The following is a 24,483-nucleotide window of genomic DNA, read 5'->3' on the forward strand; positions in this document are numbered from 1 at the left end:
CAAATTAGTAAAGTTGTTCCAAAGTCATTTCTTTTATAAAGTAAAATGAAGCTTTGTTAAGAATATTAAAAATGCTAACAAGGTGTTGGCAACATAGGGTAGAGTAAGAAAAAAAGAAAGAAAGAACAATTAATTCAAATTCAAAATTTCCTTAAAAAACAATGCTTTCTTTGCACAATTTTTTTATCATCTCGTACATTTTTATTAAAAAAATCAAAACATCACCCTTTTAAGAAAAAAAATTAATTATATTTTACATTTGTTTTGATAACTTTTTTATGAATTTTTTATTTAAATAATATAGTTTTTTAAATGTAAAAAAAACCATGTTTCATTGGGAAAAAAGGTAAAGTATTTATGAATGTAGCAATACAAACTACGCTTCCAATTAACTATGTTGTTAACATATATGGGATAAGAATAAACTCTTGCAAAATTTATACTAATGATGGTAAGCAATTATAATACTTATGGTATTCGGTTGCTATTATATTGTTTAAGCATTGATTTGTATTTTAGAATTTGTTTAAACCTTATAATTCATCATTTACTTTATTTACGTGGTTTCTTTTATATGTATTTTTAATAGTTTTAAATTAAAAACAAGTTTTCAAATAGACTGGTTCAAAATTATTCAAGTTGATTTATTTTTTAAACCGTATAAATTAAGTAAATGATAGCTTATATGGTTTAATCAAATTATAAAATATGCACTTAATACTTAAATAATATAACAACAAAATACCATAGTTATAAAAAATAAATAGAGTTAGGTTGTAACAATATAATTCAATTGAAACTCAGCAAGTATATGCCACGGCCTGCGAAATCGTCCATCTAATTGGTGGTCATGATTCGGAAATATTATATGGGAAACCATATTTGCTACAATCGTTTGTATGTATAAATTGATCATTTTTTATTTTTCATTTCTTTGTTTTGTTATGAAAACAACCATACAAATGTGATATGCGATGTACATGTTTTTCTTAGTGAGAATCAGCCCTTAAACTGTCTCTCTCGTGGATATTTTTTTTTTTTTAAACAAGGACCAACAATGTGCAATACTTTATGGGATCATAAAATCATGTTATTTCATTAAAAAAAATGAGTCAAAAGCCGGTAGGTACTATTTTGAACATGTTAAATCTAATTATGAGGTCTAATTGGGATCAAAACAACCTGAGTCATGGTGATCTAAAGGCCTTTATACATGCAAACATTTTTCACACATACCTCTCTCTCTCTCTCTCTCTCTCTCTCTCTATATATATATATATATATATGTGTGTGTGTGTGTGTGTGTGTGTGTGTGTGTGTGCATTTTCTTTGGACAAATTCATGATTTTGAGTGAAATTAGAAAATACCAACTTGAGAACTAACCACGTGAACTTTTGCTTAACTGTAAAATAATGAGGTGTGCGTTTGAATTGCCAAAAAATTTTAGGTATTAGTGAGTTATAACAAATTTTTTAGTATGCTTTGTAAATAAATCCATTATCAAAACAACACTAACAGTAACTAACTGTTCCCAAAACCGGTGGAACTAAAATTTGGTGTCGTTATTAATCTCCTGGTTTTCCCTCACTATTCACTCAACTAATTTCTAACCCAAACTGCCTTCCTCCCTATCTCTGGAACTATATATCTCCATCTCTCTCATCCTCTCCATAGTCCATACCATCACCATCTGTGTGTGTGTGTGCGCGTGCGGGTGTGATCATGGAGCCATTGGCTATAGTGGCATTCACCGGAGGTGTGATCGGGCAGATCGGGATCATCATAATGCGTTTTCGACCAGCTTTCGACGTAGTGCATCGGCTTATCGAGTGCCTCCGGCACCCGCGGCCGCCACCGCCGAGGGCCGTTACTGCTGCTGCCATTATGCAGGGTCTACAATCCTTGAGCAAACCCCATGAAGCTTGAACTTCTGTGACTTACTCACTGCGGCACCTCTATGAATCTTTGCCTACGATCTTGGTCAAATGCCAAAATTTGTCCCATTCCCATTCTTCTCATAATGGCCAATCTAGCTATAAGTTGGCTTTTAAAGCTCAAGTTTAGTGTTGTGTCCATTTTATAAAATCATCGATTCTTTGTAATCTCTCCAAGAATTTAATCTGGGTTATTATGAGGAAGTTATTCATAAGAAATGTAAAATGATTTGTTTATTTTTCAATTTGTGTTGACTCTGAACCATATCAGAAGTCCAGCTCCAGATTCAAGAGCAGGGTCCAAAAAATAACATGATGATACCAAATTCTTGTCATAGAGATTTGGATCCAGTTTGGAATCAAGCAAGATCGGATCCAAAAATTTGCAAGCAAAAAATGACTGGGCCCCGTCAGATCACAACACGGAACCAGACCCGCACCAGCAATGACAAATTACCTTTTGGTCTAAGTGGACTTTGGACCCATGTGAGCATGCCCAGTAAGCTCATTGAACCCAGTAGACATATCTCTCTCGGACAATGGTGCAATTGGGTTTGGGCTCTGACCAGATTTTGAACTGGATCCAACTTGTATAGTCAGATACGGGTAATTCAATACTGAATGCAAGACAGATCTGGAGAATATGTCGCTACTTCTCGGATCAAGATCCAAAATTAGGCAACCATTAAAAATCAGATTTGGGTCGGAATTCGACCAAACATGACCACTTTTATTTTCTTCAATGTAAAAGAAAAAAGTAAAGACAATGGAGAGTGGGCGTTTCATCCAGGGTTGTCAATGAGTTGGGTTTGTATCGGGTACCCAACTTGGACCTTACCCAAATACCCAAGTGTGGGCAGAAAAGATGGTGACCTGGATAATATTTGGGTTGACCCAAACCTAACCCAAATAATATGCAGTTGGTTTTGGGTTGTGACTTTTATTGGATATCCGGCTGACCCGGCTTGACCTGAGCCCTTATTCACTACCACCCCGCGGCACCGGTGGTAGCTATTCTCTATCTCCGTTGTTGTGGAAGCAACCCTCCGTGCTTTACAATACCCCAAGGAGCTAGACGTACCACTTACTCTCTCATTGTAAGCCACACAAGAATTAATATTCACATTCTTAATTAGTTAACTCCCATGACATACATACTTAACAAAAAATTTAGACTTCTACAATGGCCTCCATTGGGCACCAGTACACATGATTTTATTTTCACTGTTCAGACACTCATTAGCCATCACATTGGGGCATATAGATTACAAATTTATTTTTCAGAGGTCCAGAACAGATATGACATTTCTTATTGCCTTGCGACTCAGTTTAGACATTTCACTAAAGTGTCTCAAATCACATACTGACTTTCTTTGCATTTATCAGTTAATACCATCCAATTGGTTGTCAAACCATTCGTATTATTTGAATACATGAATTTTCTTTTTTATTGAAAAAGTGCATTCTTTCATAAATAAAAATGTTATATATATATATATATATATATTAATAATTGTCATAAAAAGCATGAGATAAAACTAATATGATGTTTAAAGATCATTTAGGCGTACTAATAGAACCGTATTTCATCAAAACATAAATCAGGACTAAAAGTCTATTTATAAACCAACACCATTTTCTAAATTCATCAAAACTTAAATCACAAACCAGAACTTATTTATAAACTGACACCATTTTCTAAACTTATCAAAACCAAAATCCATTTATAAACAGTCACCATTTTTTAAACTTATTAAAATCCAAAATCCCTTTATAGACCGGTTGCGTTTTTGTTTTTAAGCCAAAGAACTTAATATATAGCAAAATCGATATTGTTGTTGTTGTTGTTGTTGTTGTTGTTGTTGTTGTTGTTGTTGTTGTTTTATATATTCACAACATGAATCAAACTTTGCCTTCGCTTTTTTTTTCTCAAAGAAGCTAGTTATTTGATAAGTCCTTTAAAGTATATGAATCCGAGTTTGAGATTTCATTTTCTTAACCAAACAACAACAAGAACTAAACCCAATTAACAACTAATTACTTGTGTGGGTTTGGTTCATCCAGATGGGTCAGATATCTGACCGATTGAGAGGCCTAATTTCATCTGATCTAGTACCAAAAAAGTTCAAATGAGATATGGATGTTAGTACGTGGTTTGAGTCGGATCAAATCCAAGTTCACAATGGAACTTGTATTCCTCGAAAGAGTCAGAAATCCCTTGTTGACTCGGACAAAGTTGAGAAGTAGGGATGTGATGTAAATCCAAGGACGGATTTACAAAAAACTCTACCCAACTGCAAATTTATCTAAAAGAAGCATGAAATTAAAGAAAAACACAAAAAAAATAGAAAATAAAGAAAATAAAATAACTTATTCATCCCATTCAATTGTCCATCTACAAAAATCTTTCAGATGAAATTTTACCTAATTCTAAATAAAGTAAAATACTTAATCTGATAACCTTCTAAAAAAATAGCACTTATCTTAAAGATATGGATCAAACATAATGATTCAATATCCAAGAATTTTAAAATCTAAAATGAGTTCTTATGAACCCTAGGTCTTCAACTCTGCTCATGCATCATTCTCCCAAGGTTAGAGAAGGCTTGCCCTTAACTCTGAATTCTGCGTGTGCTTTTTTTTATCTCGTTTCACCTTATGGGTTATGGGCCCACAATATGAAATTGAATCTTTGTGCTACTCTATAAATTGAACAAATCAAATAGAATCTACCTCAACATGCATATTGAAACCAAAAACATTCTTTTCAAACCAACTAAAGTCACATAAGATGCTTTCAAAGTAAAACAAGTCAAACTGGATCTAGAGCATATGACTCAAACAAAATTTAAACCCACTATAAAGGAATATCATCCATATTTGTTTGTGGAAGCCCATATTGATCTTATCCATGCAAGATGAAAGTTTGGAGCAAGCTTGTGTTAGGCAAGATGGAGTTTAGATAGTTTCATATTTGATTTTTAAGGTTTGGATCATGAATATGTTTGGGTATGGGTAGGGTTTGCGGAAGGTCGCTCTAGATTGGGTCAAGTGGGTTTAGGATTGGATCTTTGGGACCTAAGGTGGTTTCCATCAGATCCAGTAGATAGGTTTGGATCCATCAAAAGATTTTGGATCCAAATAATCTTTAATTGGATACTGAACTTCAAATATGTCTTGAATGGATTTAAATGAAAGCTTATTTGGGTAGGCTCTAACAAAGTATTGGGTATCTTTTGGGCCAAAAGCGAGGAGTTGTTGATCCATGAATTTGACCCACATCAATTGCCTCATCTTGATTCATATTGAATCTTTGTTCATTTTTTTACTCTCATGGTTGAATTGCACATCCATCCACCACCATCTAGCAACCTTGTGAAACACAATAGTGGCTAAGAGGACATTTTGATACTCTGAAATTTGGTTCTCCTCGAAACTCCGCTCCATCACTTGAATCCAATCAAATAATGCATTTGGATTGTGGCGGCCTGTGAACTTTGAAATACCCAATTCATCACCATACTCAGCATAGATCCAATACTCTAACCATTGCTCTATAATTTTTTGTGGATATATGGATCTTAGAATATGTACTTGTTCTCGGTTCTTGATAAGGTTTGGGTATGCTCTTGATCGGTTGGGTTATTGTCAAGAGTTTGGTTTTGGTTTGAATATCAAAACCAAAAATGATGAAACACTAGAATGATACAAAGCTAAGCTAGTAATTAAAGGGTTTAGTCAAGAATATGGGTTAGACTATAAGGAAACATTTGCCCCAATAGTTAGGATGACCATAGTTAAAACCCTCATTACCATAACATCTATTAGAAAATGACTTATCTTTCAAATGGATGTTAAAAAAAAAAATCTAAATGAAACCCTTAATGAAAAAGGCTATATGAAACCTCCTTCCGAGTTACGTTTGGCATATGAAAAAGTTATTTATTTGCAAAAGGCTTTATATGGTCTAAAACGAGCGCTTAAGGCTTGGTATGACCGTTTTAGCGATGTGATGGTTCAATTAAGATTTAGATCTTGTTATTACTGATATTGCCTTGTTTGTTAAGTCTTCTGATGTAGGTATAGTTATTTTACTCATTTACATGGACGATGATAAACAATAAGTTAATCATATCAAAGATGTTCTCAAAAGCAACTTTGATATGATATATCTTGGTTTTCTTCGATACTTTCTTATAATAAAAGTTGTTTATTCACCTCGAAAGTATTTTTTAACTCAGACTAAGTATACAATTGAGATAGTTGAAAGGACAGGTCTTACTGATGAAAATAGAGTTGACATGCTAGAGGTCATCAATATAAAAATGAAGAAAGATAATAGAGAACCTCTGTAATATCCAACTCCATATCGCCAAATGATTAACACCCTAACTTACCTTTCTATTACTCGTCTTGATATTGCTCATGTTATTTATACTGCTAGTCAATTTTAACATTCTTCCACTACAATACATATGAGTGTTGTAATAAAAATAATTAGATATGTTAAAAATGCCATTAATTATGGTTTATTTTTATCATCTTCATCTCCATTAGATGTTATTACATATACTGACTTTGATTGGAGAGGAGATGTAAATGCTCGTCGCTTAACCACCAGTTTTTGTATTTTTGTAGGTGATTCCTTGATATCTTAGATATGCAAAAACCAATAAAAGGCATCACTGTCCTCTACATAAGCCAAAAATTGTGTCATCGCCACTACGACTTCTGAATTGGTGTGGTTACAATAATTACTAGAAGACTTAGGACTTTACATAAATCCTCAAGATTATGCTTTGATAACATGAGTGTCATCTATATTGCAAGCAATCATACATTTCACAAGCGTAGAATAAGATCAAGAAGCCTCCACACACCTCAAGCAAGAGGCACAATCACACACACAAGTAGTTCCAATAACAAGGGCAACTTTTGGGCCAATAAAGAAAACATAAGAGCTAAAAAATATAATCTTTATTGATGGTAAATGCACACAAAAAGCATAACTTTACAAGGGGCTCAAGGCCCATATTTATAGACAAAGGAGGGAGTGAGAGGCTCCTAAATAAAGCTGTTGGGGGCTCCCAGCAACTAGAAATCTAACCTTTGGGGAGCCCCCAAAGGTTATATTGTCAAGGACTTAAATGACCCTGACAATATAACAATGTCTAACAAAAAAGAAAAAGAAAAAAAAGGTTCAGCCTCTAATGGGTTGTTCCTATTACACAGGTAAAAACACCAAAATACCTCTAGAGGGTAAAACATATTACAATTATATATATATATATATAAGCACACATGTTCTAACAAAGCCAACAAAGCATATTGAAATGGATTGCATATTGAAATGGATTGCCATGATGTCCGTGAAGAATTCTTAAAGAAAACTATCACTCTACCATATGTACCATCTAGGGGTTGTTGATGGCTTGTCCAGGATTGGACAAAATGAACAAACATAATGGAACACAACATTGATTATGTTCTTTTTCTTTCAAGTCCAACAAATGTTCGTTGTTTGATGGGGAAAGAATGAAGAAGAAGAAACCCTAATCAATGAAAAAAAAACTAATCAATAAAATCAAACAAAAACCTAATCTATAAAAATCAAACAAAAACCCCTAATCTAAGAAAACCCTCACATATGAAAACCTAAAAATGCCCTAAAAAGAAATTTGATTCAAATTGTAATAAAAGAAAGAAGAAAGAAGAAAAGTGGAACCTTGCCAGCGGCCTCGCGTTGCCTTGATGATGGCCTCATCCCCAGTGGCCTCGCATCGCCTCACCGACCTCTCATCGCCTCGACGATGACCTCATCTCTGGCATCGGTGACCCTTTGACTGCAAAGGAGAGAGAGTCGAGGGACCTCTACCCCTGACTTTTTTTAACATGTGTTCCCTGCGTCCTGTTCTTTTTGTAACAGGGGGAGAGGTTATGAAAATAACACCTTTTTAAGGATGTGATGGACGTCGTTCTGAACACCCACCGCATCCAACATTTATTGAAAACACCATCCCCTGCGTTTATTTCGTCCCATTTCGGGTGGGGGACGGTGATTCAAACATACTTTTAAGTATCAACTGACGAATTTCTTCACTAAGGCGTTGTCCTCTCATAGATTTCACTTTCTACTTGGCAAATTCTCGGTTATGATTTCGTGAGTTAAATGAAAGTGTTAGCATATATATATATATATATAACTGAACATATTAGGCCCCATTTCTTATTTTGCCCCATAAGATTCAAGTGTTTTATGATAGATCTGAACTGATAGATGTGTTTAACATGCTTGATTTAGTGGGAATCAACTCTTCGATCATGTTTTTCCGACAAAAAAACATATTTTTTTTAGTCGAGAAAAACTAATACCTTCATAGCCATTGATTTTGGATCACCGAAAAAACATGTATACACGTCAGATTCCAGCAATTCAAAAGTCGGTTCCCACTAAACAAAACCTATAGATCACATCTACATTGTTAGACGTAAGAAAAAATACTTAAAACTATGATTTTTAAAGGGGCCTAACGAGACCTAAAGAAAAAGGGGGCATATATATATATATATATATATATATATATATATATATATATATATATATATATATATATATATATTTATTTGTGAATGTAATATGTTATACCCTTTAAGGGTATTTTGGTCTTTTGACGCTGATAATAGAAACAACACATTAGTGGCTGAATTGTTTTTTTTATTTTCTCTTTATTTTTTAGCCATGTTTGGCGTTTGCTATATTGTCAAAGGCATTATTGCCCTTGAAAATATAACCGTTGGGGAGACCCAATGGCTAGAAATATAGTCGTTGGGAGCTCCCAAGAGCTATATTTTGGAAGCTCCTCACACCCTTCTTTGTATATAAATATGGGCCTTGAGCCCCTTGTAATGTATGCATTATACTCTTAGTAAAGATTATATTTTTTTTTACCTCTTGTGTGTTCTTTATTGACTGACTCATAAGTGGCTCTTGTTCTTGGATCTACTTGAGTGTGTGTGATTGTGCCTATTGCTTGAGGTGTGTGGAAGCTCCTTGATTAGGGGGTAGTTGTCTACTCTGATCCATGTCAACCGCCATCATATTGGGCTTTTAAAAGGTTCTTTCATATTTTACTCAAATATGACCATACAAATGTATTCTACATGCTTGATTTTATAGGAATGGTTTATTGGAGCATTCAATTCTGACATGTGGGAAGGTTTTTATAAGGTTTGAAAATTGATTGTCTTAAATTTTCATAATTATTCAACTTAAAACTTCATGTTTTTTTATAAGAAAAACACAATCCCAAGTATCATTTTCTAGCAAATTGACTATGTCGAACACATCTGTGGGGTCAGATTTGTGAAGAACACCTCAAAAACCCCTGTGCGCTTGCGGTAGGCACCTACTTCGTATGTATATATATGTATGTATGCACAAGTTTATACAAGGATATAAGAAAGTTAAAATATTATCCTAGGTATTACAGGAGATTGAAAAAATGATTGCTTTGTCATGATACAACATAAGTCCATAATAGTTGTTAAAAAAGGGGAAAAAACAAGAGCGGGAGATTGCAAGTGGCTCCTCCTATTCCATAAGTTGGAAATTAAGGGCAAAGGAAAGATACTTGTATGTTGATCCAGCCAAACATTGAATCATATTTGGAATGTTATAGTAGCTTGCATTCACCTGGCTGTAAATGAAGTATCAATGTCATAGTTCATACATGAGCCAGAAAGGGAAAATGACAAAAATTATTTGCAAAAAATCTAAAAGGCACACTGCATTAATTAGGGATTATCTACTTGGATTAACCAACATAACCTAGTAAATAACCAAGGAAGGGCTTCAAATGAAGTAGTTTATAGCTTTAGATTTCTCAGGACTGTTTGTCCAGCAGACATATTTTACTGGGTTATTAGATTAAGAGGGGTTAACTAGAGAAGTTTGTTAGCATAATTTCATGTTTTTTCAGTTGTCCTAATAGAGTTAATTCATTTTCTTTCCTTATGTTCCTTACATTTAGTTGTATAGACTGTGTTATAGATTTCATGAATTGGTATGATAAGTATATTGTGTAACCTTTTGTAGGCTTTCGGTGATGTCTTAAATCATCAATGTGCACAAAAACAAGATTTTAGATATTTAATGTCCTACTTTTTTTGAAAATTCTCACATGTTATGCAATTTTTGTGCATCTTGTGATGAAAGTTGTTATAACATGTTTTGTTTTAGAAGTTCACTAGTGTTAGGCCATTGAGTGTCAAATGCTACTACTTAAAGAAAGATTATCTATTTTAAGTTTTTAACTTTAAGCACTAGACAATTTTACATCAATTCTATTAATGTTTAAATGATGAAAGATAGATGCACAAGTGTGGGATATAGGAAGGTAGAACAAACTATTCTAGCAAAATTTTGAATATTAGCTAGACAATTACAAAAATGGTTTATTAGACATGGTAATAAATTCATTTTTTTATGTTAGAGGATTAGTTGTTTTCAGTGGATTTTATTCCATAAAATATAAAGAAAAAACTCAAGTATAATTTTAATTTTAAAGCTTTGATGTTTACTCAAATTTGGACTTGTACTCTGTGAATTATTTCACGATATAAATTTAGATGGGATAATCAAAATCCACAAAAGAAAATTCAAGATAATCATGTTTGGTCTTAAACAAAAAAAATGAAAAGAATTATCTATGTTCCTGCAGGCCTGATAGCCAAAAGGAGGGTAGGGGCTGCGCCCCTACCCGCTGGCCGGAAAAGGAAAAATGGGGAGGGCAAGGGTTGCACCCCTACCCACCGACCTGTCAGAGAGAGGGAGGGCAGGGGTCGTGCCCTTGCCCGCCGTCTGAAAAAAAGATGGAGGGTAGGGGTTGCACCCCTGTCCGCCGATTAGATAGAGAGAAGGAGGAAAGGGGTCGTGCCCCTGCCTGTCGGTCTTGAAAAGAGAGGGAGGGCAGGGGCTGCGCCAGGCCAAAAAGTATATATATTTGTTTAAATTTCCGGTTTCTACAAATTTGGGGGTTTACCTCTGTGATCAAAAGTACAAAAGCCAAAAGAAAGCAGGTAGCCAGGATGCAGGTAGAAAGTGTGAGATCTCAAAACATGCTGCATCGTGCCAGGTGCTCAAAATAAGACAGTAAAGAACAAAAGCCAAAGCAAAGCATGCCCATAGGATAATCAATTATAGATATTAATGACAAAGTAACTATGCATGCAATTGTCTATGAACAATTAATTCTACAAGCAGAGAGTAGCTAAGCAAAGTAAAATAACTATCACAGATCAAGCACGGTATTATGCTACATGTTTTATGATATCCCAGATAGCTGACTGAGTCCGCTCCAAAGGGGAGGCCAGTGGCTAAGAGAGAATTTTTCAAAGGCATTTGTGGCCATAGATGCATTCGACTTCTAGCGAAGTGCCTGAGAGCTACCACCTAGGATAATTACAGTAGTCCCTTTCCCCTAATTCTGATGACTGGGGAAGCCGAGTCATTTGCCTGTGGGGTAATCGTTAACGACCTATCCATCAGAGTTTTTGTACCATCCATCATCTCTCTTGATGAACCGTAGGAGGCGAATGGGCACGATGGGGGTTTCTTAACCGTTGCCTCATTCTATATGCTCTAGTTTGTTAGATCCACTCGAGCATCTCACCTGTGAAGGCGCAACATCACCTTTTTGTGTGTTTCAACACGTGCTCAGTAAGCATGAGTTTCCCAATAGATAACCCAACACAAAATCTACATAAGTAAATCCATGCTCAGTCTTTACAACAAAGGTAACGTACAAACTTAGGATCGCTACAGATCCACACATTTCTCTCAAGCAACTCGACTCGGGGCGAAGCTAGCTGCGTTCAGCAGAGTACAGGGAAAAGGCTAGCTTAGCTATGCAACTGTACACTCGAGAAGACTGAAAAATAAACTATATAGAGGAAAAACTCCTTGAGGTTTCAGCGCCGATACACGATTTCGTGTCTTTTCGAAAAGAGCGAAAAATCGGTAAGCACAACCGTACACCCTATGAGGCTTGCCTAAGCAGAGTTTCAAGAGGCAAGGCCTCGCACCGAGCGCGACAACTCAGAAAGAAACAAGGGAAACAAAGATGCAACAGTCAATGCGGAAAGTAAAGGCATAATATATGCAGAAAAGTAAAGACAAATAGGAAATGCAGAAAAATAACGCGGAAAGTAAATGCGGCATGTAAATACAGAAAAATAAGTGCTGAAAAGTAAATGCAGAAGTATGCTTAGGAAAGTAAATGCAAGGAACTAGTTATCATTTGCTTTTCCATATTTATTCATTTTGTTTTAGCATTTTGTTCGTTTATAGTCTTTTCACGCAACTTGCCCCTACCTTAGGGGGTTGCGAGGCTGCTCGCGCGCCTACGAGCGTAGGTGATGATGGTCTCGGGCCACAGGGCATGAGTGGGCTCTGTTGCGCAAACTGCAAAGATACAACGAGTTGATATGATATTAAAAAAACAAGAGAAAGACAGGGCAGGAGCACAGTGCCCTGCCAGAAACTTAAAAGGCAGTAGGGGCCCCACCCCTACTTGCCAAAAGAGTAACAGAGGCAGGGGCGATGCGAGGGCCGGCTATAAGAGCGAGACTGTCCCTGCTCGTAGGCAACAGGGAGGCAGGGGGGATCCTGCCGCCTAGACGAGCCCAGCTCTGCCTGAATGCTAAAAAAGAGGTAGAGGCAGGAGCTTTCCCCTGCCTGTGCACTGGAAATGTCGAGAGCGGCATGAGCTTGGCCCCTGCCGACCCGTCAGTCAGGCCGAAAGTGGCAGAGCCCCGACCCCTGTCGACCTGCAGGGGCCTAGCCCCTTGTTGATCTACGAAAAGACAGATAGGGGCAGAGGCTTGGCCCCTGCCGACCTGCCAGAAAAACAGAAGATGGCAGGGGCTCGGACCCTGTCGACAAGAAGAACGGGAGGTGGCAGGAACTCGGCCCCTGCCGGCCCACAAAAGCCCAGGTGGCAGAGCCTTGCCCCCTGTCGGCTTGCCAGTAAACACCAAGGCCGAGGGGGGCAGAAAATCACAAAGGCATCTGACAGAAACATGCCTACCGAAAAATCACAAAAAACAAAGCGACAAGGGGCGAAGCCCCCATGCCTGCCAGAAAATTACAGAGGCAGGGGGCTCCGCTCTCTGCTAGATGGGAGGAGGCAGGGAGGCTCCGCTCCCTGCCTGTCGGAAAACCCGAGCAGCAGGGGGGGGGGGGGGGGGGGGGGGCTGAGGCCCCTGCCTGACAGGAAAAGCGAAGAGTAAGAAGGCATATAGAAGAAGAGGAAAAAGACAACGAAGGGGGGGGGGGGACTTTACCTGCGGCCGGCGAGGCGGCGGATGTCGACAGGGGCCGTTGGCGCGACTGCCGGAAAGGGGAGCAACGGGAGGGCGAGGGAAAAAGGTGCATCGACCTGGCGTTGCCGACACACACAGGGAGATGAAGAAGACAACGAGGGGGAGAAGGGGAGGTCGGCGATGGTCGCCATCAACAAAGAGAGAGAGATGAGAGGCATGGGAGGTCGGTAGGTCGCCGACGAGGGCTCCGAAAAAAAAAATGAGAGGGAGCGAGGGTGCAGGGGACATAGGGAAGAGGAAGGCCGACAGGTGGGGGAGGGGGCTTGCCCCTCCTCCTGTGTAACCTATTAAGGATGCAGGGCGGTGGGGCAGTGCCCCGACCCCGATGCCCTCTTGGATCCAGGTCAGACTTGGGTCCAATATTTCTTTTTCACGTGCATTTTGCATATTTGCTCGAGGAGTGGTTATTAACAACCTGTCCATCGGAGTTTTTGTACCATCTCATCCTTTCCCTCGACGGAAACAAAGAGACGAATGGGTACGTCAGGTTCTATTTTAACTGACGACCCATTCTGCATGCTCTGATCTTTCAAAACAAAACGAACATCTTACCTGTGAAGGCGATGATCACCATTTATGTGATTTTCATGTTATCATTGTGCATTTGCACGCTTCGATGTTACCATAACCTCTCATCCAATCATCGTAGTATTAACATGTCATGTATGTCTGATAGTACCGTTACGATGAGAGGGGTATCCGTTTCTCAAAAAGAAACCCCAACTTAATTGTGTGGTGAAAGAAACGATGTAACCATTTTAGTTTAATTTGACATGCTCTGGTATTTCAAATCACTTTTATATATATCATTGTGCAATTTGCACGTTACGAGATCACCACAAATCTCTCATCCAATTACCGTAGTATCAACATGCTGCGCATGTCTCGCGATGTTGCTTACGATAAAAGGAGTATGGGTTTCTTAGAAGAAATCCCATCCAGTCACGTCCCCATGCTCCCAACTGGGGGTATTCGGGTCATATCGGATATTAAACCGAAGTTCGTAAACACTTCTTCCTATTGTGCCGGTTTGGGAAAAACTTAGCTGCAATTAGGCAACCCTCGAGTGTTCGATTTTGCTTTTCAAAACTACGCATATTTGAATGCTAGATTCATGCAAGAAATCCCTTTTCTTTCAAGTTTTAGCGCACATGTGTAAATTTGTGTCTTTTGTAAAGATCAAGCATGATACATGGTAGGGAAGAGTACACAATTGCGTACCTTATAAAGTCGTATATATGTACGTATAATACATATATTACATAACGCAGGCCTGTGTACATTACAACGCGACAACAATGTATAAAGCAAGACTCGATGTGTGAAACCGCACATTAAGCTAAATAAATACATAAGTGCACGAATTTCGAAACTGTACCCTGGCTAAATAAATGTGTAAGCGGTGCACGAGGTACGAAACCGTACCTTCGCTAAATAAATGCATAAGCAATGCACGAGGTACGAAATTGTACCTACGCTAAATAAATGCGTAAGCAGTGCACGAGGTACAAAACCGTACCTTAGCCAAATAAATGTGTAAGCAGTAGCCTATGCACATGAAAGCGCTGCGGCAAATGACATAAGGCAAGGCTCGATGTGCGAAACCACACATCGAGCTAAATAAATGCGTAAGCAAAAACCTGTGCACGTAAAAGCGTGGCGGCAAAGTAAATGACATAAAGGAAAAGGAAGGACAAGTATTGCAAAACTGCATCCTTGAGTTAAAAGCGTACATATAATATATATATATATATATATATATATATATATATATATATATATATAATTATGTTTATTTACAAGTTTTAGCATTGTCTTTTCTTTGTTTTTCGTGCAACTTTCCCCTACCTTGGAGATTGCCAGATTTGCTGACGATTTCGAGCATAGGTTATCAAGGGCTTGTGCCTCGATGCACATGTCGAGTCCATTGCGCTCATGGGCTGCACTAAAAGATATTTTATTGCACTGCGAAAGAGAACGATGCAATCACTTAAAATAAATATAATAAGCAATGCTTGCGTCGCAAGGGTCGAACCCAAACCGGATTCGAGCCGACCAGCTGAGCCGGGGTGAGCTGAGTTGGGATCGGCGAGGATCGAGCTCACTCGGGCGAGTGAGTCGGTTAGGCCTCAACCGAGTCGGGCTCGGTTCGGCAAAAAGGAAAGCAGGGGAAACAGGGAGTGGGCTCGGTTTCTAGGTTGAGCCTTGCCCCAAGCTTGGATCCAACCAAGGACTCGGGTTGGGCTCGGTGTGGCTGTCGAGCCTGACCCGAACCATGGCAAGGGACCCAGCCTAGGCTCGGTCCTTCCCCAACGCTGGACTGGGCTCGGTTTAGATCCAGCCCATCAACAAGAGGGCAGAGGCGTCGCCCCTGCCAGCTGACTGTCATGATAGAACTCTAAAATCAATAAAAATATTCTATTTCAATATATATCTCATCAAGTTATTTAAATAAACTTAGTTTTGATCTACTACGTCAACATTTACTTATCCAACCTCATCATGTTCACGAATTAAGCAATTTTAAAAGATGTTTGACATGAGACTAACCATATAATATGTTTCTACATGTATATTAGTAAGAGACTATGACACTATAATCATATTTATCAATTACCATGCTTTTATATCAAACTCTGACAAAAAATTTCCACTACTCAAATTCTTAATGACAAAAAATATTTATAATAAAACATAATAAATCTTATGCAACACAAGTATCATTAAACATTCATAATGATAAACATATTTTGTAGCAATACATTTGTATTATCATACCATCACAAGAACTTTTACATAAAAATCAAACAATGTATTATACATATATCATGTATGCAATTTGAAGTAAACGTCAAGTTACAGTCATTTTAAATCTAAGTATAATCATAGATATAAATTCAGATTCATTGTATTCACTTGGGTCCAAATGCAAATTTGTAGATCTATTAAAAATCTATATCAAACTAGATCCATGTATAAGCAAGATCCAAAAATGAACTATTTGTCAAACATATCATACAACATTACAAAATAGTGATAGAACTCATACTCTGAACCAAAATGTCCAAACTCTCTCTTGTGATGGTAGAGATTCAACCCTAACAATAAATGAATTCACAATAAGCCATATTCAATCACTATCTTTATTGACTGACATCCTCTCACTTGCCCATAAATGTATATAAACTTCCTCCAACTTGAAGGCAAATTTTTATTATTCAGTTTAAATAAATCTAAAATATATGCTTCATACTATAGCTAATTCTATAAACAAAGACAAATCCAACATCCAAGAACCATATAATAGAAATAACCATTTTTTTAGTAAAAAAAAGATTAATCAATAATATTCATATATGACATGATTACATTAAATTAGATCATGCAAATCTTATTATCTGTAATTTTATTATGATTTTATAAATAGTAAACCAAAACATTTAAACTACAATTCTACAAGTATAACATGATTGAACATCTAAACAGAAAATATTTCTAAGGTCAGCATCAATATGTAATAAACCAGTTATTTTGCGAATTCAGAAACTCAAACAGCTAAACTGTAAATTTCATAAGTTCTGACGTCCCCTTTGTTAAAATACGAGCTTTCTTTTTTTAATTACTCAAAAACAAAACCACTATTAAAGAAATATCGTGCATTTTAACCACTTTTTTTTTTTTTTGAAAAAAGAAAAGAACCCGTTGAAATAGGGTTTTAGACAAAAGGATTTGATACAAGGGACGCGCAGCCGTCCCTCCCAGGGAGGTTTCGGGCCGATCGGGAAGCCCAATGGAAGAGGGCGATGTCTCCAGCGACGACGCTCCCCACTGTACTCTCCGCGGCAACACAGCAGACAAAAAAGAATGGGGGTGGGGGGGGGGGGGGGTGCGCGGGGGCGGGGGCGGAAACGATGTCCTGCCGGCCCTCTCAGGCGACTCATAAGAACAGGATGGCGGCCCTGCGACCACCGTAACCGGCGAAGCTTCTGCGATCACCCGCAGGAACCAGCCGGCCAACGACCAGCGAAGAAAAATATATTTGTGAGACCCATTGGCCACATTTGGATCCAACTTTTCTGCTGTTAGTTTGCTGCGTGGATAGGTCACTGGATTTTGTGATATTGTTGGTTGCATGCTTCTGTGTAGTTGAAGAATGTAATTCGTGAAATGTTAATAAGGAAAAAGTTATTTTTCTTTTTTGGTCCCTGGGGAAATCAGTTTTGAAATCGTTTAAGGTTAAAGTTTTAGAAGCAAACAGTATGGGATGTTGGGGAATTTGGATTTTTGAGAATTGTTTTGAAGATTTGGAATGTGATCTAGGTATGTCGTGTTGCTGTCGTTCTGTCTGTTTCTGCTGTTGTGATACTTATTCGTGTTTGTGATGACAATTCCAAAGGCTTGTCTCTCAAAACATTCGCAGTGGCCGCCTAAGAGCTTTCGCCTTCGCCAGGTTTGAGAGTTGGTGCTGCTAATTCTTTCTTGGATGTCTGAGGCTGTGCAGCCAGAAAGTTTGCGAATATTTTCGTTCTTGGTGATGCATGTTATTACAATTGCTAATGGCTCTATTAGTTTACTACTGTTTTGTAAAGGATCCTTCTCTCTAGTCTTGAGGACATGAAAAGTATTGCATACTTGCTCCTTTTCTATTTCATGATATTTTGTATTTATACTCCTCCCTTGGAGAAGGCTTGTGCAAGCGCTGCAATTTTTCTTTGTGGGTTCAGTTTTATGTCAAATACGATAATTCCAAAGGCTTGTTTCTCAAAACATTCGCAGTGGCTGCTTAAGAGCTCCCGCCTTCTCCAGGCTGGAGAGCTGGTGCTGCTAATTCTTCCTTGGATGTCAGATGCTATGCAGCCAGAAAATTTGCGAATATTCTCGTTCATGGTTATGTATGTTATTACAATTGCTAATAGCTGTATTAGTTTACTTCTATTTTGTAAAGGATCCTTTTATCTAGTCTTGAGGACTTGAAAAGTATTGCATACGCTAGCCTTTTATTTCATGATATTTTGTATTTATACTCCCTAGAAGATGAGTTGTTCTTTATGAATGTTTGTGCAAGCACTGCAAATTTTCTTTGTGAGTTCACTTTTATGTCAATGATGATAATTCCAAAGGCTTGCTTCTCAAAACATTCGCAGTGGCTGCCTAAGAGCTTTCGCCTTCGCCAGGCTTGAGAGCTGGTGCTGCTAATTCTTCCTTGGATGTTTGAGACATGTAGTGATTAGTATGCGTAGATTTCCACATTATGCTAATTTATGTGCAATAAATTGTAATGACGAATTTGTTTCTCTATGGTCGCATGCTGTGGGTGATGAAGAGGATTTCCTAACTGGATGTTTTTCAGATAACTCTATAAGCAGTGCAATGGCGGGGCTGCTAGGGATATTGTTTAATGCTTTGCTTTTGAAACATTAACTTCTTAGGATGAATTATCATATAGACAAATTCAGTTTTTGAGACCATTTTAAGATCACTGGCAATGATGGACTATTGAACTCATTAGCATAAACATCTATTTGGTTCAAGAAATGTATCTGTCACTGCACTTTTGTTATTTCTTGGCCTCTTTTGTCAATTTTTGTTTCTTTCATTCTTCTGCATTTTCTTTTGAGGTGTTTATTTAGAGGAGATGGCTTTTGTCCCTCTGCACTTTTGATTCTATTCTTGTTTATCTTGCCCCACTATCCAATAACCACCTCCTTAACTGCACTTCAAGGGTCCACTATCTTAGTTGTTCATTCGATTTCTTTTGTGAGACCCATTGGCCACATTTGGATCCAACTTTTCTGCTGTTAGTTTGCTGCGTGGATAGGTCACTGGATTTTGTGTTATTGTTGGTTGCATGCTTCTGTGTAGTTGAAGAATGTAATTCGTGAAATGTTAATAAGGAAAAAGTTATTTTTCTTTTTTGCTCCCTGGGGAAATCAGTTTTGAAATCGTTTAAGGTTAAAGTTTTAGAAGCAAACAATATGGGATGTTGGGGAATTTGGATTTTTGAGAATTGTTTTGAAGATTTGGAATGTGATCTGGGTATGTCGTGTTGCTGTCGTTCTGTCTGTTTCTGCTGTTGTGATACTTATTCGTGTCTGTGATGACAATTCCAAAGGTTTGTTTCTCAAAACATTCGCAGTGGCCGCCTAAGAGCTTTCGCCTTTGCCAGGCTTGAGAGCTAGTGCTGCTAATCCTTCCTTGGATGTCTGAGACTGTAGCTGTAAAATTTTTTACTCCTCCGGCTTTAGGTGTTGTATGCAATCATCATAGCTAATAGTTCCAATAGTTTTGTATTTCATGATCTTTTGAAGTAAGATACTTCCCAAGTTGATTGGTTATCATGCTGCTTTCATATGGTGTCTGTGGTGCCTGTTTTCTTTTCTTTTCTTCTTTTTTTTGTCAGAAGGGTTTAATTGATTATAGTTTTGTGGTTTAACCGTAATTTTCTATGTTGGTATATCTTATTACACATCAATATGCTCGACTTTTGACTGCCATGTTATCATGATATGAGTTTGCTGCTAGATAGTTTACTGGATTTTGTGATATTGTGGGTTGCAAGTCTCTGTGCAGCTGAAGAATGTAATTTGTGAAAATGTTTTAAATTCATTGTTTTTGTGGGGGAAATTAAGTTTCAAATCGTTTAAGTGGTTAAACTTTTGGTACAAGCAATATGGGATGTTGGGGGATTGGGATATTTGAGAACTCCAGTGAAGATTTGGAATGTGATCGAGGTTTGATGGTGTTTGTGTAGATGTGTTTGTTTCTGTTGTAGTGGTACTTATTCCTGTCTGTGATGACAATTCCAATGGCTTGTTTCTCAAAACATTCGCAGTGGCCGCCTAAGAGCTTTCGCCTTCGCCAGGCTTGAGAGCTGGTGCTGCTAATTCTTCCTTGGATGTCTGAGACTGTAGCCATGAAATTTTTTTCTGTTCTGGCTCTAGGTGTTGTATGCAATTATAATATTTAATAGTTCCAATAGTTTTCTATTTCATGATATGTGGAACTTAGACACTTTTTAAGTTGTTTTTGGTGAAAGTTTGTGCACGTGCTGTAGGTTTTCTTTGTCTGTCTACTTGTATGTGAATGATGACAATTCCAAAGGCTTGTTTCTCAAAACATTTGTGGCGGCTGCGCCTAAGAGCTTTCGAGCTAGTGCTGCTAATTCTTTCTTGGATGTCTGCGACTATTAATAGCATTTTTACTATTTTGGCTCTTGGAGTTGTATGCAAATTTAATGGCTAATAGTTCTAATAGTTTGTCTTGTTGTTTCTATTGCATGACCTTTTGAATTTATATACTTCCCAAGATGTTTTTGGTGAAAGTTTGTGCAATCGCCTTAGATTTTCCTTGGGAGTTTACTTATATGTCGATGATGAAAACTCCAAGGGCTTGTTTCTCAAAACATTTGCAGTGGCCGCCTAAGAGCTTTCACCTTTGCAAGCTAGTGCTGCTAATTCTTCCTTAACAATGCTTGGTTGTAAATTTTTTTTAATTCTTGCCAGGCTTGAGAGTTAGTCCTGTAGTTTGTTTAAGCTCTCTTATGTTTTCCAAGTTCTATTCATATCGGCTAGATGTCTAGCTGTATCTTCATCCCACTGTTCTTGTCCCTTAACAATGCTGGGTTGTAAACTTTTTTTAACGAATTACTGAATGAGTCTTCCTTAGAGTTTTTTGGTGCTGGTTTTTTTAATGCTTTTGGTTAGTTGCTCTGTGAAGTTTTTTATTTTGTTTGTGTTCATGTGTCAATGATGACAACTCCAAAGGCTTGTTTCTCAAAACATTCGCAGTGGCTGCCTTAGAGCTTTCGCCTTCGCCAGGTTTGAGAGCTGGTGCTGCTAATTCTTTCTTGGATGTCTGAGGCTGTGCAGCCAGAAAGTTTGCGAATATTTTCGTTCTTGGTGATGCATGTTATTACAATTGCTAATGGCTCTATTAGTTTACTACTGTTTTGTAAAGGATCCTTCTCTCTAGTCTTGAGGACATGAAAAGTATTGCATACTTGCTCCTTCTCTATTTCATGATATTTTGTATTTATACTCCTCCCTTGGAGAATGTTTGTGCAAGCGCTGCAATTTTTCTTTGTGGGTTCAGTTTTAGGTCAATGATGATAATTCCAAAGGCTTGTTTCTCAAAACATTCGCAGTGACTGCTTAGGAGCTCCCGCCTTCGCCAGGCTGGAGATCTGGTGCTGCTAATTCTTCTTTGGATGTCAGATGCTATGCAGCCAGAAAATTTGCGAATATTCTCGTTCTTGGTTATGTATGTTATTACAATTGCTAATAGCTCTATTAGTTTACTTCTGTTTTGTAAAGGATCCTTTTCTCTAGTCTTGAGGACTTGAAAAGTATTGCATACGCTAGCCTTTTATTTCATGATATTTTGTATTTATACTCCCTAGAAGATGAGTTTTTCTTTATAAATGCTTGTGCAAGCACTGCAAATTTTCTTTGTGAGTTCACTTTTATCATGTCAATGATGATAATTCCAAAGGCTTGTTTCTCAAAACATTCGCAGTGGCTGCCTAAGAGCTTTCGCCTTCGCCAGGCTTGAGAGCTGGTGCTGCTAATTCTTCCTTGGATGTCTGAGACATGTAGTGATTAGTGTGCGTAGATTTCCACATTATGCTAATTTATGTGCCATAAATTGTAATGACGAATTTGTTTCTCTATGGTCGCGTGCTGTGGGTGATGAAGAGGATTTCATAACTGGATGTTTTTCAGATAACTCTATAAGCAGTGCAATGGCGGGGCTGCTAGGGATCTTGTTTAATGTTTTGCTTTTGAAACATTAACTTCTTAGGATGAATTATCATATAGACAAATTCAGTTTTTGAGACCATTTTAAGATCACTAGCAATGATGGACTATTGAACTCATTAGCATAAACATCTATGTGGTTCAAGAAATGTATCTGTCACTCCACTTTTGTTATTTCTTGGCCTCTGTTGTCAATTTTTTTGTTTCTTTCATTCTTCTGCATTTTCTTTTGAGGTGTTTATTTAGAGGAGATGGCCTTTGTCCCTCTGCACTTTTGATTCTATTCTTGTTTATCTTGCCCCACTATCCAATAACCACCTCCTTAACTGCACTTCAAGGGTCCACTATCTTAGTTGTTCATTCGATTTCTTTTGTGAGACCCATTGGCCACATTTGGATCCAACTTTTCTGCTGTTAGTTTGCTGCGTGGATAGGTCACTGGATTTTGTGTTATTGTTGGTTGCATGCTTCTGTGTAGTTGAAGAATGTAATTCGTGAAATGTTAATAAGGAAAAAGTTATTTTTCTTTTTTGGTCCCTGGGGAAATCAGTTTTGAAATCGTTTAAGGTTAAAGTTTTAGAAGCAAACAATATGGGAGGTTGGGGAATTTGGATTTTTGAGAATTGTTTTGAAGATTTGGAATGTGATCTGGGTATGTCGTGTTGCTGTCGTGTTGCTGTCGTTCTGTCTGTTTCTGCTGCTGTGATACTTATTCGTGTCTGTGATGACAATTCCAAAGGCTTGTTTCTCAAAACATTCGCAGTGGCCGCCTAAGAGCTTTCGCCTTTGCCAGGCTTGAGAGCTAGTGCTGCTAATCCTTCCTTGGATGTCTGAGACTGTAGCTGTAAAATTTTTTACTCCTCCGGCTCTAGGTGTTGTATGCAATCATCATAGCTAATAGTTCCAATAGTTTTGTATTTCATGATCTTTTGAAGTAAGATACTTCCCAAGTTGATTGGTTATCATGCTGCTTTCATATGGTGTCTGTGGTGCCTGTTTTCTTTTCTTTTCTTCTTTTTTTTGTCAGAAGGGTTTAATTCATTATAGTTTTGTGGTTTAACCGTAAGTTTCTTTGTTGGTATATCTTATTACACATCAATATGCTCGACTTTTGACTGCCATGTTATCATGATATGAGTTTGCTGCTAGATAGTTTACTGGATTTTGTGATATTGTGGGTTGCAAGTTTCTGTGCAGCTGAAGAATGTAATTTGTGAAAATGTTTTAAATTCATTGTTTTTGTGGGGGAAAATAAGTTTCAAATCGTTTAAGTGGTTAAACTTTTGGTACAAGCAATATGGGATGTTGGGGGATTGGGATATTTGAGAACTCCAGTGAAGATTTGGAATGTGATCGAGGTTTGATGGTGTTTGTGTCGATGTGTTTGTTTCTGCTGTAGTGGTACTTATTCCTGTCTGTGATGACAATTCCAATGGCTTGTTTCTCAAAACATTCGCAGTGGCCGCCTAAGAGCTTTCGCCTTCGCCAGGCTTGAGAGCTAGTGCTGCTAATCCTTCCTTGGATGTCTGAGACTGTAGCTGTAATTTTTTTTACTCCTCCAGCTCTAGGTGTTGTATGCAATCATCATAGGTAATAGTTCCAATAGTTTTCTATTTCATGATCTTTTGAAGTTAGATACTTCCCAAGTTGATTGGTTATCATGCTGCTTTCATATGGTGTCTGTGGTGCCTGTTTTCTTTTCTTTTCTTCTTCTTTTTTTTCAGATGGGTTTAATTGATTATAGTTTTGTTGTTTAACCGTAATTTTCTATTTTGGTATATCTTATTACACATCAATATGCTCGACTTTTGACTGCCATGTTATCATGATATGAGTTTGCTGCTAGATAGTTTACTGGATTTTGTGATATTGTGGGTTGCAAGTTTCTGTGCAGCTGAAGAATGTAATTTGTGAAATTGTTTTAAATTCATTGTTTTTGTGGGGGAAATTAAGTTTCGAATCGTTTAAGTGGTTAAACTTTTGGTACAAGCAATATGGGATGTTGGGGGATTGGGATATTTGAGAACTCCATTGAAGATTTGGAATGTGATCAAGGTTTGATGGTGTTTGTGTAGATGTGTTTGTTTCTGCTGTAGTGGTACTTATTCCTGTCTGTGATGACAATTCCAATGGCTTGTTTCTCAAAACATTCGCAGTGGCCGCCTAAGAGCTTTCGCCTTCGCCAGGCTTGAGAGCTGGTGCTGCTAATTCTTCCTGGGATGTCTGAGACATGTAGTGATTAGTGTGCATAGATTTCCACATTATGCTAATTTATGTGCCATAAATTGTAATGACGAATTTGTTTCTCTATGGTCGCATGCTGTGGATGATGAAGAGGATTTCGTAAGTGGGTGTTTTTCAGATAACTCTATAAGCAGTGCAATGGCGGGGCTGCTAGGGATCTTGCTTA

General features: G+C 37.8%; 8 non-coding genes across 8 annotated transcripts; all 8 read left to right on the forward strand.

Annotated features, from left to right (window-relative positions):
- The first annotated feature begins 18,414 nt into the window (after positions 1–18,414).
- Positions 18,415–18,536, forward strand: LOC149812731 (small nucleolar RNA SNORD14). The gene has a single exon (XR_016428405.1). It is a non-coding gene; the product is annotated as a small nucleolar RNA SNORD14 (small nucleolar RNA).
- An 870-nt stretch (positions 18,537–19,406) lies between these two features.
- On the forward strand, positions 19,407–19,528 carry LOC149812732 (small nucleolar RNA SNORD14). The gene has a single exon (XR_016428382.1). It is a non-coding gene; the product is annotated as a small nucleolar RNA SNORD14 (small nucleolar RNA).
- A 574-nt stretch (positions 19,529–20,102) lies between these two features.
- On the forward strand, positions 20,103–20,224 carry LOC149812733 (small nucleolar RNA SNORD14). The gene has a single exon (XR_016428386.1). It is a non-coding gene; the product is annotated as a small nucleolar RNA SNORD14 (small nucleolar RNA).
- Positions 20,225–21,057: 833 nt separating this feature from the next.
- LOC149812734 (small nucleolar RNA SNORD14) lies at positions 21,058–21,179 on the forward strand. The gene has a single exon (XR_016428406.1). It is a non-coding gene; the product is annotated as a small nucleolar RNA SNORD14 (small nucleolar RNA).
- A 605-nt stretch (positions 21,180–21,784) lies between these two features.
- Positions 21,785–21,906, forward strand: LOC149812735 (small nucleolar RNA SNORD14). Its single transcript, XR_016428420.1, has one exon. It is a non-coding gene; the product is annotated as a small nucleolar RNA SNORD14 (small nucleolar RNA).
- An 883-nt stretch (positions 21,907–22,789) lies between these two features.
- Positions 22,790–22,911, forward strand: LOC149812736 (small nucleolar RNA SNORD14). Its single transcript, XR_016428411.1, has one exon. It is a non-coding gene; the product is annotated as a small nucleolar RNA SNORD14 (small nucleolar RNA).
- A 574-nt stretch (positions 22,912–23,485) lies between these two features.
- Positions 23,486–23,607, forward strand: LOC149812737 (small nucleolar RNA SNORD14). Its single transcript, XR_016428442.1, has one exon. It is a non-coding gene; the product is annotated as a small nucleolar RNA SNORD14 (small nucleolar RNA).
- Positions 23,608–24,182: 575 nt separating this feature from the next.
- On the forward strand, positions 24,183–24,304 carry LOC149812738 (small nucleolar RNA SNORD14). The gene has a single exon (XR_016428385.1). It is a non-coding gene; the product is annotated as a small nucleolar RNA SNORD14 (small nucleolar RNA).
- Positions 24,305–24,483: the final 179 nt, after the last annotated feature.

The sequence above is a fragment of the Nuphar pumila genome, chromosome 16 (genome assembly GCF_984573655.1).
Source record: "Nuphar pumila chromosome 16, dmNupPumi1.hap1.1, whole genome shotgun sequence".
NCBI lineage: Eukaryota > Viridiplantae > Streptophyta > Magnoliopsida > Nymphaeales > Nymphaeaceae > Nuphar > Nuphar pumila.